The 12,559-nt window shown below is 46.7% G+C and overlaps 1 pseudogene; it reads right to left on the minus strand.

Annotated features, from left to right (window-relative positions):
• Window positions 1-9,134: 9,134 nt before the first annotated feature.
• On the minus strand, window positions 9,135-9,261 carry LOC121304097 (annotated as a pseudogene).
• Between the last annotated feature and the right edge of the window lie 3,298 nt (window positions 9,262-12,559).

Genomic DNA, 12,559 nt, shown 5'->3' on the forward strand with positions numbered 1-12,559 from the left:
CTCTGTTTTTCGAAGAAAGAAAATTAAGTTTTACAAAACAATAAAGATTATTTTTATTGATGAGCTGTCAACCTACTTGATATTTTCACATTAGTAAAACAAAGGCGTTACTGAAAAAGCAATTATGGGCTAAAAAAATAATGACCACCTAAATGTTTCTATTGACTTTATTATGCAGCAAATAGACATAAAATATTAAAGAATGGGTTTATTTTCCACTAGGAACACAAGAACAAGCTTCATGCTGATTTAAAAATGAGAAAGCAGCTTTAATGTGGACAAAACCATAATGTTTCTGTACTACAAGTAATTTATTCAAAGGATAATAACATGCTGCTTTTATGGTTGGTACGGTGGTCTGTCTGTCTGTCTCCAACAGAAATAAAACCAACAAAATTGTTAACACTGAGAGTTAAGTTGGTGGAGCTAAATACCAAAACATTAGCTTACTGTATGTGGACAGTGATTACAAAGGGGTAGTCTGTATTGGATGAGAGCGCACATCTTCTGTTTTATTGTTATCAGTTTCTACCATCTGGCCCTCACTTTAGAATGCCAACTCTAAAACAAACAGAGCCTTGAAGTAGTTTGTACCTTTTAGTATAAATCTTTTTAACAAAGATTTAACAAGCATTGAGGCTTTCCAGGTACAGGCTTGGCCAACAATGCTGTAGGTAATAGAGTAACTAGAGTAGCTATTCATTTTGGTACACTACTGAATGCATAGTAAATGAAATATGAATTAGACAAAACGATCACAGAATACAGAGGTTTGAAGCTCACGTATAACGTGAGAACCAGTGTCCAGTGGGTCCCCAGTGTTCCAGTGAAGCATGAAAGAATATCCTAATAATACTGACTATACCTGTAGTAGCATTTATAAACAGGGGCTCTGGATGTGCTGACTGTCCACATTTATAACTGATATTTCACCTTGTTGTTTTCAGTGGAAATGAAGATGAGATTCCTAGGGATGGTGTGTCTCTTTGTCTGGAGTTTGCTGCTGGCTGTTTCCACACAGACAGGTGAGAGGGACTGTAGAAATGAAACTGATGAGCAGACAGACTGCTATTTGTAACATGAAGATCTTTCAACAGAACTGTAGCTGTGTGTATGATATTCTCCGTGCTGGTTCTGTACACTGTAGCTGTAGAGACTGATAGACTCTAGACTCTCAACCAGAGGGTTGTGGTTTCAATCCCAGGAGAGGGACACTGCTGCTGTATCCTTGAGCAACCAGATACCTTACCTAGATTGCTCTAGCAAAAACCCAACTGTATAAATGGGCAATTGTATGTAAAAATAATGTATATGTAACAATTATAAGTAGTCCTTGATAAGGGGGGTAATCTGCTAAGAAATAATAATAAAGGTGCTGTTTTGAGAAGCAGCGTGTTTACTTCTACAATAATTCCTGTCCTTGTCTTTCCTCTCTCAGGTGGGTGGACCATCGTTGGGTCTAATCAACTTGTCATTGCTGATCCAGGAGAAGGTGCCGCCCTGCCCTGTCACATTTCACCCGGGGTCAGCGCTGCACACCTGCTTAGCTGATGATGGCAGATGGTATGAAGGAGGACAGACTGAACTGATAGTTTGAGGTAATGTTTGATACACAAGATCTTGAGCTTAGATTATACAACACACCAATTATATCACCAATTCTGATTTCTCTACAAGAATCAATGCTTTGTAGTATGAAGTGCTTGGCCAACCACAGGATTTAAATATGAGCTCAATAGGCATGACATTTTGGTCTGTAACAGTGGTTCTAGCCACTTAGCTCTCAATTACTTCATTGAATCTTTAATTGAACTAATAATTTGCCTAATCAGAGCATTTTAATTATTGTAAACAATAGGGGATTTCAAGATAAGTATAAAATTGTATGAGGAACTTGAAATCTCCAACTTTGTATTTAAGCTGCTAAACCATTTAAAAAGTCTAATAAAAACAATTATTAGTTCAGTTGAGGGTTCAATGAAATAATTGAGAGCAGCTGGTTTGGAACAAAAACCAGCAGAAACAGTGGATCCCCGGATCAGGATTAAGAACCACTGGTCTAGAATAAAGGCATTTGAAGTTTTTAAAAATAATAGCAGTTAGTTACTACTGGTTTCATGGACTGCAGTGGATATAACCAATCTGGAAACAATGCTAAACAGCATCTCCCCTCACAGCCCTCAGTCTCTTTGGACTCTACACAAGTAGAGCAGACCCGGCTGCTGTGTCTTTTATCTGTGTGTGTCTCACTGTCTCTATTCCCTGACAGTCTATCTGTGTGTGTCTCACTGTCTCTCTCCCCGACAGCTCTGGGGACCCAGCCCTCAGTCTTTGTGGACTCTTCACAAGGAGAGCAGACCCAGCTGGTGTGAAGATCAGAGGGTTGGAGCCCTGAACCTGAAATGATCTGGAGAGACAGTGATGGAAACGATGTGACATCACTGTCCAACACAACAGTGCAGAGGGACAGTCAGGGGCTCCTCAGTGTCAGCAGCTACATCAAAATCAAACAGCAGTCCAGCGTGTTCTCCTGTCTGCTTAGAAGTAAAATACCAAAACCAGAGTGGGAATCCAAACTCCCCATATCCAGTGAGTCTGATTGATGTGAGCAGCAGGTGTAGTTACAGTCACCCTGAAAATAGGGGCGAGCGTGCTGGTTACCAGGCCTGTGGCAGTTTATGATTACAGAAATTAGAATCACATAGTAAACATATATCAGTTAACAGCGTAAGCAGTAACAGTAACACATCAAAGACAATGGGTCTTTTTTTGCCTGTTTTCAAGGTTATAAATTACTTCTTCTTGAAACTAAAAAAAAAAGAGTAATAATGTCTGTGGATTACAGCATTAACATTAATGTCTCTCTAAGCACGGGGTAGAAAACAAACAGCAGCTAATGTACCGCTGACTCACACTGCTTTCAATGCATTTTATTGGAAAGAAAAATCAAGAGCAGATCTCACCCAATCGGTAATGGCCTGTCCACATTACAGCAAAAAGTTCAACAGCTGCTAAACTAAGAACTAGAGAGACTGTACCACCCCATACTATATTAACCATAACCCTAAACTACCCACCCAGAGAGAGTGTACCACCCCATACTATACTAACCCTAACCCTAAACTACCCACCCAGTGAGACTATACTAACCATAACCCTAAACTACCCACCCAGAGAGACTGTACCACCCCATACTATACTAACCCTAACCCTAAACTACCCACCCAGAGAGACTGTACCACCCCATACTATACTAACCCTAACCCTAAACTACCACCCAGAGAGACTGTACCACCCCATACTATACTAACCCTAACCCTAAACTACCCACCCAGAGAGACTGTACCACCCCATACTATACTAACCCTAACCCTAAACTACCCACCCAGAGAGACTGTACCACCCCATACTATACTAACCCTAACCCTAAACTACCCACCCAGAGAGACTGTACCACCCCATACTATACTAACCCTAACCCTAAACTACCACCCAGAGAGACTGTACCACCCCATACTATACTAACCCTAACCCTAAACTACCCACCCAGAGAGACTGTACCACCCCATACTATACTAACCCTAACCCTAAACTACCACCCAGAGAGACTGTACCACCCCATACTATACTAACCCTAACCCTAAACTACCCACCCAGAGAGACTGTACCACCCCATACTATACTAACCCTAACCCTAAACTACCCACCCAGAGAGACTGTACCACCCCATACTATACTAACCCTAACCCTAAACTACCCACCAAGTGAGACTGTACCACCCCATACTATACTAACCCTAACCCTAAACTACCACCCAGAGAGACTGTACCACCCCATACTATACTAACCATAACCCTAAACTACCACCCAGAGAGACTGTACCACCCCATACTATACTAACCCTAACCCTAAACTACCCACCCAGAGCGCCTGTACGACCGCATACTATACTAACCCTAACTCTAAACTACCCACCCAGAGAGACTGTACCACCCCATACTATACTAACCCTAACCCTAAACTACCCACCCAGTGAGACTGTACCACTCCATACTATACTAACCATAACCCTAAACTACCCACCCAGAGAGACTGTACCACCCCATACTATACTAACCCTAACCCTAAACTACCCACCCAGAGAGACTATATCACACCATACTATATTAACCTTAAAACTACCCACCCAGAGAGACTGTACCACCCCATACTATACTAACCCTAACCCTAAACTACCCACCCAGAGAGACTGTACCACTCCATACTATACTAACCATAACCCTAAACTACCCACCCAGAGAGACTGTACTACCCCATACTATACTAACCCTAACCCTAAACTACCCACCCAGAGAGACTGTACCACCCTATACTATACTAACCCTAACCCTAAACTACCCACCCAGAGAGACTGTACCACCCCATACTATACTAACCCTAACCCTAAACTACCCACCCAGAGAGACTGTACCACCCCATACTATACTAACCATAACCCTAAACTACCCACCCAGAGAGACAGTGCTACCCCATACTATACTAACCCTAACTCTAAACTACCCAACCAGAGAGACTGTACCACCCCATACTACACTAACCCTAAACCTAAGCTACCCACCCAGAGACTGTACCATCCCATACTATACTAACCCTAACCCTACAGTACCCACTCACAGAGACTCTAACACCCCATACTATACTAACCCTAACCCTAAACTAGAACCCAAAAGGACTGTACCAGCCCATACTATACTAACCCTAACCCTAAACTACCAACCCAGAGAGACTGTACCACCCCATACTATACTAACCCTAACCCTAAACTACCCACCCAGAGAGACTGTACCACCCCATACTATACTAACCCTAACCCTAAACTACCCACCCAGAGAGACTGTACCACCCCATACTATACTAACCATAACCCTAAACTACCCACCCAGAGAGACTGTACCACCCCATACTATACTAACCCTAAACTACCCACCCAGAGAGACTGTACCACCCCATACTATACTAACCCTAACCCTAAACTACCCACCCAGAGAGACTGTACCACCCCATACTATACTAACCCTAACCCTAAACTACCCACCCAGAGAGACTGTACCACCCCATACTATACTAACCCTAACCCTAAACTACCCACCCAGAGAGACTGTACCACCCCATACTATACTAACCCTAACCCTAAACTACCCACCCAGAGAGACTGTACCACCCCATACTATACTAACCCTAACCCTAAACTACCCACCCAGAGAGACTGTACCACCCCATACTATACTAACCCTAACCCTAAACTACCCACCCAGAGAGACTGTACCACCCCATACTATACTAACCCTAACCCTAAACTACCAACCCAGAGAGACTGTGCCACCCCATACTATACTAACCCTAACTCTAAACTACCCACCCAGAGAGACTGTACCACCCCATACTATACTAACCCTAACCCTAAACTACCCACCCAGAGAGACTGTACCACCCCATACTATACTAACCCTAACCCTAAACTACCCACCCAGAGAGACTGTACCACCCCATACTATACTAACCCTAACCCTAAACTACCCACCCAGAGAGACTGTACCACCCCATACTATACTAACCCTAACCATAAACTACCCACCCAGAGAGACTGTACCACCCCATACTATACTAACCCTAACCATAAACTACCCACCCAGAGAGACTGTACCACCCCATACTATACTAACCCTAACCCTAAACTACCCACCCAGAGAGACTGTACCACCCCATACTATACTAACCCTAACCCTAAACTACCCACCCAGAGAGACTGTACCACCCCATACTATACTAACCCTAACCCTAAACTACCCACCCAGAGAGACTGTACCACCCCATACTATACTAACCCTAACCCTAAACTACCCACCCAGAGAGACTGTACCACCCCATACTATACTAACCCTAACCCTAAACTACCCACCCAGAGAGACTGTACCACCCCATACTATACTAACCCTAACCCTAAACTACCCACCCAGAGAGACTGTACCACCCCATACTATACTAACCCTAACCCTAACCCTACCCAACCCAGAGAGACTGTACCACCCCATACTATACTAACCCTAACCATAAACTACCCACCCAGAGAGACTGTACCACCCCATACTATACTAACCCTAACCCTAAACTACCCACCCAGAGAGACTGTACCACCCCATACTATACTAACCCTAACCCTAAACTACCCACCCAGAGAGACTGTACCACCCCATACTATACTAACCCTAACCCTAAACTACCCACCCAGAGAGACTGTACCACCCCATACTATACTAACCCTAACCCTAAACTACCCACCCAGAGAGACTGTACCACCCCATACTATACTAACCCTAACCCTAAACTACCCACCCAGAGAGACTGTACCACCCCATACTATACTAACCCTAACCCTAAACTACCCACCCAAAGAGACTGTTCCACCCCATACTATACTAACCCTAACCCTAAACTACCCACCCAGAGACACTGTACCACCCCATACTCTACTAACCCTAACCCTAAACTACCCACCCAAAGAGACTGTTCCACCCCATACTATACTAACCCTAACTCTATACTACCCACCCAGAGAGACTGTACCACCCCATACTATACTAACCCTAACCCTAAACTACCCACCCAGAGAGACTGTACTACCCCATACTATACTAACCCTAACCCTAAACTACCCACCCAGAGGGACGGTACCACCCCATACTATACTAACCATAACCCTAAACTACCAACCAGAGAGACTGTACCACCCCATACTATACTAAGCCTAATCTACATGATACTGAACAACTCAGATGGGAGAAACCATAAGAAAAGATTCTGGAAACAGTGTTTCAAAATGTCATGAGAACAGGAGAATACTGACATCAACACCAGTGCATCAGAGTCAAGCTCAACAGGGTCTTCTTTCCCAGCTGATTCCACCAAGCCCGTTCCCTTGGCTGTGGTTTCACTAGATAGTAGGTAGGGACAGTGGGAGTCTCGTTCATCCATTCATGCGCATCACTAATTAGATGACGAGGCATCTGGCTACTTTTATAACTGACATAAAGTCGATTCCCTTTCCGTATTGAATGGTACGTCCATAGGTCGCCCTAATGTACTACGCATGAATGATATTATTAGATCACAGAAATCATAATAATATGTATTTAATCATCACGAGATTCCAGTGGGTTGACCAGAATCAGTAGTTTGACTACACGGGTCCACCGTCGAACTGTGATGTTCCCGCGAAGGGGTCCGGGGGAGGGTGGAGATGGGGGTGACGCCTCGTCCAGTCACGGCACCTGCCCAGCCCCGCTTTGCACCCCAGCCCGACCGACCCAGCCCTTAGAGCCAATCCTTATACCGAAGTTACGGATCTGACTTGCCAACTTCCCTTCTAACATACCAGAGGCTGTTCACCTTGGACACCTGCTGTGGATATGCGTACAGCCCAGCGCATGATTTACACCTCCCCTGGATTTTCAAGGACCGCCGCGGGCTCACCAGACACCGCCAGAACCGTGATGCTTTCCAAGACGTGGGCCCCTCAGGGCGAACCCATTCCAGGGTGCCCTGCCCTGCACAAAGAAAAAAGAACTCTCTCCAAAGAACTCTCGGCTTCTCCAGGAATGTTTACATTACCACACTGGACAGCCTCGCAGAGCCCATCTCCACCACTCAGGGATTTGGGGAACCCGACTTCCTTTCGATCGGCCAGGGGTCGTTCACATGGAACCCTTTTCTACTTCGGCCTGCAAAGTTCCTGTTTGAATATTTGCTACAACAACCAAGATCTGCACCTGCAGTAACTCCATCCGGTCCCATGGCTTACCCTTCGCGGCTCCCGTACCCGGGGAAGACCAGGTATGGGCCCGATGCTGCAGCGCCATCCATTTTCAGGGCTAGTTGATTCAACAGGTCAGTTGTTACACACTCTTTAGTGGGTTCCGACTTCCATGGCCACCGTCCTGCTGTCTATATCAACCAACACCTTTTATGGGGTCTGATGAGCGTCGGCATCGGGCGCCTTAACCCGGCGTTCGGTTCATCCCTCAGCGCCAGTTCTGCTTACCAAAAGTGGCCCGCTGGGCAGCTCGCGACAGTTGTGCTGGGAGAAAGGGGGTCCCGTGCTCCCCCGGAGGGGAGGGGGTGCGGCAGCGGTCATTTCCCTCAGCCCCCGGAAAGCGGCAATTCACAGTGGGGGGAATGTAACGCTTGGAGCAGAGCCACCTTCCACCTGGGCCATTTCAAACCAAATCAGAGCCAGTCGCGGAGCATCACCGTGGAGGGAATGCGCCTGACAGGGGAGGGAGGGGTGAAGGACTCGACCATGTGGAAAGGGATCCATCGACCGACCCTTCGACCCTCCGAGTTGAACCCTCCAGGCAGACTGAGTGGGCCCCATCCATTTACCTCTTGACGGTTTCACTTTCCTCAAAGTTCTTTTCAACTTTCCCTCATGGTACTTGTTGGCTATCGGTCTCATGCCAGCATTTAGCCTTAGATGGAGTTTACCACTGCTTTGGGATACATTCGCAAACAACCCGACTCCAAGAATACCTGACCTGGCCACACACTGTCCTTGGGATAAGCCTCCATCACAAGGACTTTGGCTCCATCACATGGCCACTAGGGCAGGTGGGGATTCAGTGGTGGGTTCTTCCCTGTTCACTCGCCGTTACTGGGGGAATCCTGGTTAGTTTCTTTTCCTCCGCTTAGTAATATGCTTAAATTCTCCGGGTCGACCTGTCTGATCTGAGGTCGTATTCGGAGGCCGGCCCCCTTCTTCCCGTGCCCGACCGAAGTGTGTGGTTCACGGGGACAGCACATGCAAGAGACCATTGAGATGGTGAGAGGGGCACGTCTGAGAGGGCTGGCCACATGCCTCCACCGACGGCCACACAGAGCATCTGTCCACCAACCATGTGAGGGTCCCGGGCAGCAACAAAGTTTTTTCGGTGCTGCGTGCGCCAAGCTCCTCGAGTTCCTCCGGGTCTGCTTTTAGGGGGATGACGGGGAGTGGAGTCCCCTGAGACAGCCCCAGCCACGCTGGACTGGAAGCGGGGCCCAGAGACCCCCGCCCCCCGGGCAGGAGATTGATGGCAAAACAACCCTCAGACAGGCGTAGTGCGTTCGAAGGGTCGGTGATCCATGTGTCCTGCAATTCTCATTAATTCTCACAGCTAGCTGCATTCTTCATTGACGCATGAGCCAAGTGATCCGCCACCAAAAGTAGTCATAGATGGGTGTTCCGGCCACTTTAACACCAGCTGCACTGGGTGACAAATGAGGCCAGGCAACAGTCGAAACCAAATGACACTTTGTTGGCCAGGTGCTCAGAGGGGAAGATCCACGGAGGATCATCCGTGGAGAGTGGGTAGGCAACCAAGTTCCCCGGCCCCCACACTAACCATTTCACATGGAGGATATGGGAAGCCACCGAGTCGTTAGATCTTCCATCCGGAGGAGAGAGGTACCTGGTCCAGAGGGAGTTGAGGGGACAGTGACTGTGCCCGAACCGTCAGGCTTCCCCGGAGGAGGGGGGGTCGGGAGGCTGCCATGCCTGCAGGCGATGGCCATCTTGACTCCTGGGGGAGGCGCAGAGTGATTTGGCAAGCATAGAGAGGCCAGTCCCAAGATCACTGCCGAACCCTGCTGCCCTCATCTGCCGCATTCGTTCCCTCGCCGGGACCACGACAGGTTAAAGGGCTGCTATGGGACAGTTTTGGCACGCGAGAATGACAAGAGGCGGTCAGGTCCGGCGTGGGGAGGGTAAGGCGTTTTACAGGGCGAGAGCTTCCCCGGAACTATTTCACTTCCCACGCACAAGACAGCGAGAGCATGTCACCTCGCGGCCAGGCCAAGATGGGGCCGACACAAGGGAATTGCAACAGAGAGCATCAGATGGGCAGCCAAGGTTGGGGACACGAGCTGGGCATGGAGCGCTCCGAAGCCCCCTTCCAATCGCTCTCTGATTCGGCATCCCGGGCTGAGGGAGATGTGCATGGTGAAAACAGACAGCGGAGACTGCCTCACACTCTCTCTCTGTCCACCCCGACGCGAGGTAGCCGTTAATGATCCTTCCGCAGGTTCACCAACGGAAACTTTACTTCCTCTAGTCAAGTTTGATCGTCTTCCCGGCGGGGCAGATCCGAGGACCTCACTAAACCATCCAATCGGTAGCAGTGATGGGCGGTGTGTTAAAAGGGCAGGGACTTAATCAATGCGTGCTTGTGATCCGCATTTACTGGGAATTCCTTGTGCATGGGGTTCAATGGGTTACCCGCACCTGTAGGCGAAGGGTAGACACAAACTGAGTCATATAGTGTAGTGCGTGCAGCCCCGGACATCTAAGGGCAACACAGACCTGTTATTGCACAATCTCGTGTGGCTGAGAGCCACCAGTCCGTCTAAGACGTTGGCACTGACCACACGGGGGTCACATAATTAGTTAGCACATTGGAGTCTTGTTCCTTATCGGAATTAACCAGACAAATTGCTCCACCAATTAAGAACGGCCATGCACCACCACCCACAGGCTCCACTCCTGGTGGTGCCCTTCCGTCAGTTTCTTTAAGTTTCAGCTTTGCAATAACACTCCCTCCGGAACCCAAACACTTTGGTTTCCTGGAGGCTGCTCGGCAGGACATGGGAATAACGGAAACCCACAAAATAGAACCGGAGTCCTATTCATTTATTCCTAGCTGATGTATTCAGGCGATTAGCCTGCTTTGAACACTCAAATTTTTTCAAAGTAAATGCTTCAGTCCCTGCGGGACACTCATCTAAGAGCATCGAGGGGGCGCCGAGAGGCAGGGGCTGAGAAAGTCGGTAGCTCGCCTCGTGGCGGACCGCCAGCTCGATCCCAAGATCCAACTACAAACTTTTTAACTGCAGCAACTTTAATATACGCTATTGGAGCTGGAATTACCGCAGCTTCTGACTTTGAAACACGTACCATTATTGTCCTCATGTGTCATTAACCCTAGCCCTAACTCTCCCTCCCATCCCTCCTTCCCTCCCCTCCTCTCCCTTCCTCCTCTCCTTCCTTACATTCCCTCCCCTCCCTCCTGCTCCAGCTGATTCCAGATTGTTACACTGGAATCAAACCCAATCCCAAACCCAGGATAGAGTGTCTCAGTGAATGTGGTTTGGAATCTGTGCAGGAGGGTCATTGTGTCTCCAGACACTCCATAAAATGACAGAATGCCAGCATTAAAGTCCAGATACACTCCTATTCTGGGAGAGTGGGGGGCAGTTATTGCAGTTTTATTGTAATTGTGCCAGGCAGAGTAACTGGAACCTGAGCAGAACAACACGCAGGACTTATCACAGCAACAATCCTCTCCTTTACTGCTGATTCCTTTCTATGTGACTCCTATAGAAGCCTGTCCCCACCCACTCCACTCAATCTCCCAGTAACTGTCAGTGATTCTGCATGGAAACGCAGTCAGTGATTCTGCATGTATTCATCTGTCCCAGTACTTGTTGGAGAGGAGTGTATATTAATGGGGCCACAGTCCCAGTTAATAAATAAGAATTGCTGCTGTCCTCAAGCTCCACCTCTCCCTGCTCTGGGTGGGAGTTCAGAGGTGGAACAAGTGCGGAGAGAGAAGCGAGAAGCTTGAATAATATAGGATCCATGAAGGCTACTGCCAAGCCGGACCTGTATATTGTGTTTGTAATTATTTTTGTTTAAATCTTTTATTTCTTGCTCTGCGAGCAGTGTTTTGTTTTTGTTCAAATATTTTATTTATTTTTGCTGTGTTTGAAATAAAACGGCGCCCCTGTGTCTCTTTTTCACTGCAGTTACCTGACCTGTGTGTTTTCACTTCTGGCCTGACGTCACCACAACGGCATTTCCTGACACGCAGGACTTTTTATGAAAGCTCTGAGGCGGGGTTCTAACCTGAGGCCATGGCCAATTTTTCTGTATATCTCTGTAATCAAATCTAATAATTTAGCGTGAATTATTTATAAAAACACTGCATTAATTCTACCAAATCCAAATACTACCCATAATCCTATAATATAATATTGTAATATAAATTGTAAAAGTTTACTACATGATTCTACATTGCCACATGCCATAAATTCACTCCAATCAATATTTTTAAAGTGCATTTCCAAAGTTAATCAGATCCATTTTTCTTGCGATAAGGGTTAAGTTGATCAGAAAGCCCAGTTACGAGATTATATGATTTTATAATTCTTTCAGGCTTGTTGCTAAATATTAAATCAATTTGAGTCTTAGAAAATTCTGTAATTCTAGTTGGCCCGTTTACCAGGTGACATAGATTGAATCTATCCATAGTTTCTTTTAGTTTCTTTGTATTTGATTTTTCTAACCAGTTAAAGTTAAAATCACCCAGAAGAATAAGTTCTTTTCTAGGATCACAGTCTTTTAAGATTTCACGTAAATTGTAGTAAAACATATTATTGCATGATGATCTATACAATACAATAATAATAATAAAGGACATCTGTGGTGATAATGTTACACTTAACCCAATACATTCCAGATCACTACTAT

The sequence above is a fragment of the Polyodon spathula genome, chromosome 36 (assembly GCF_017654505.1).
Source record: "Polyodon spathula isolate WHYD16114869_AA chromosome 36, ASM1765450v1, whole genome shotgun sequence".
Taxonomy (NCBI): domain Eukaryota; kingdom Metazoa; phylum Chordata; class Actinopteri; order Acipenseriformes; family Polyodontidae; genus Polyodon; species Polyodon spathula.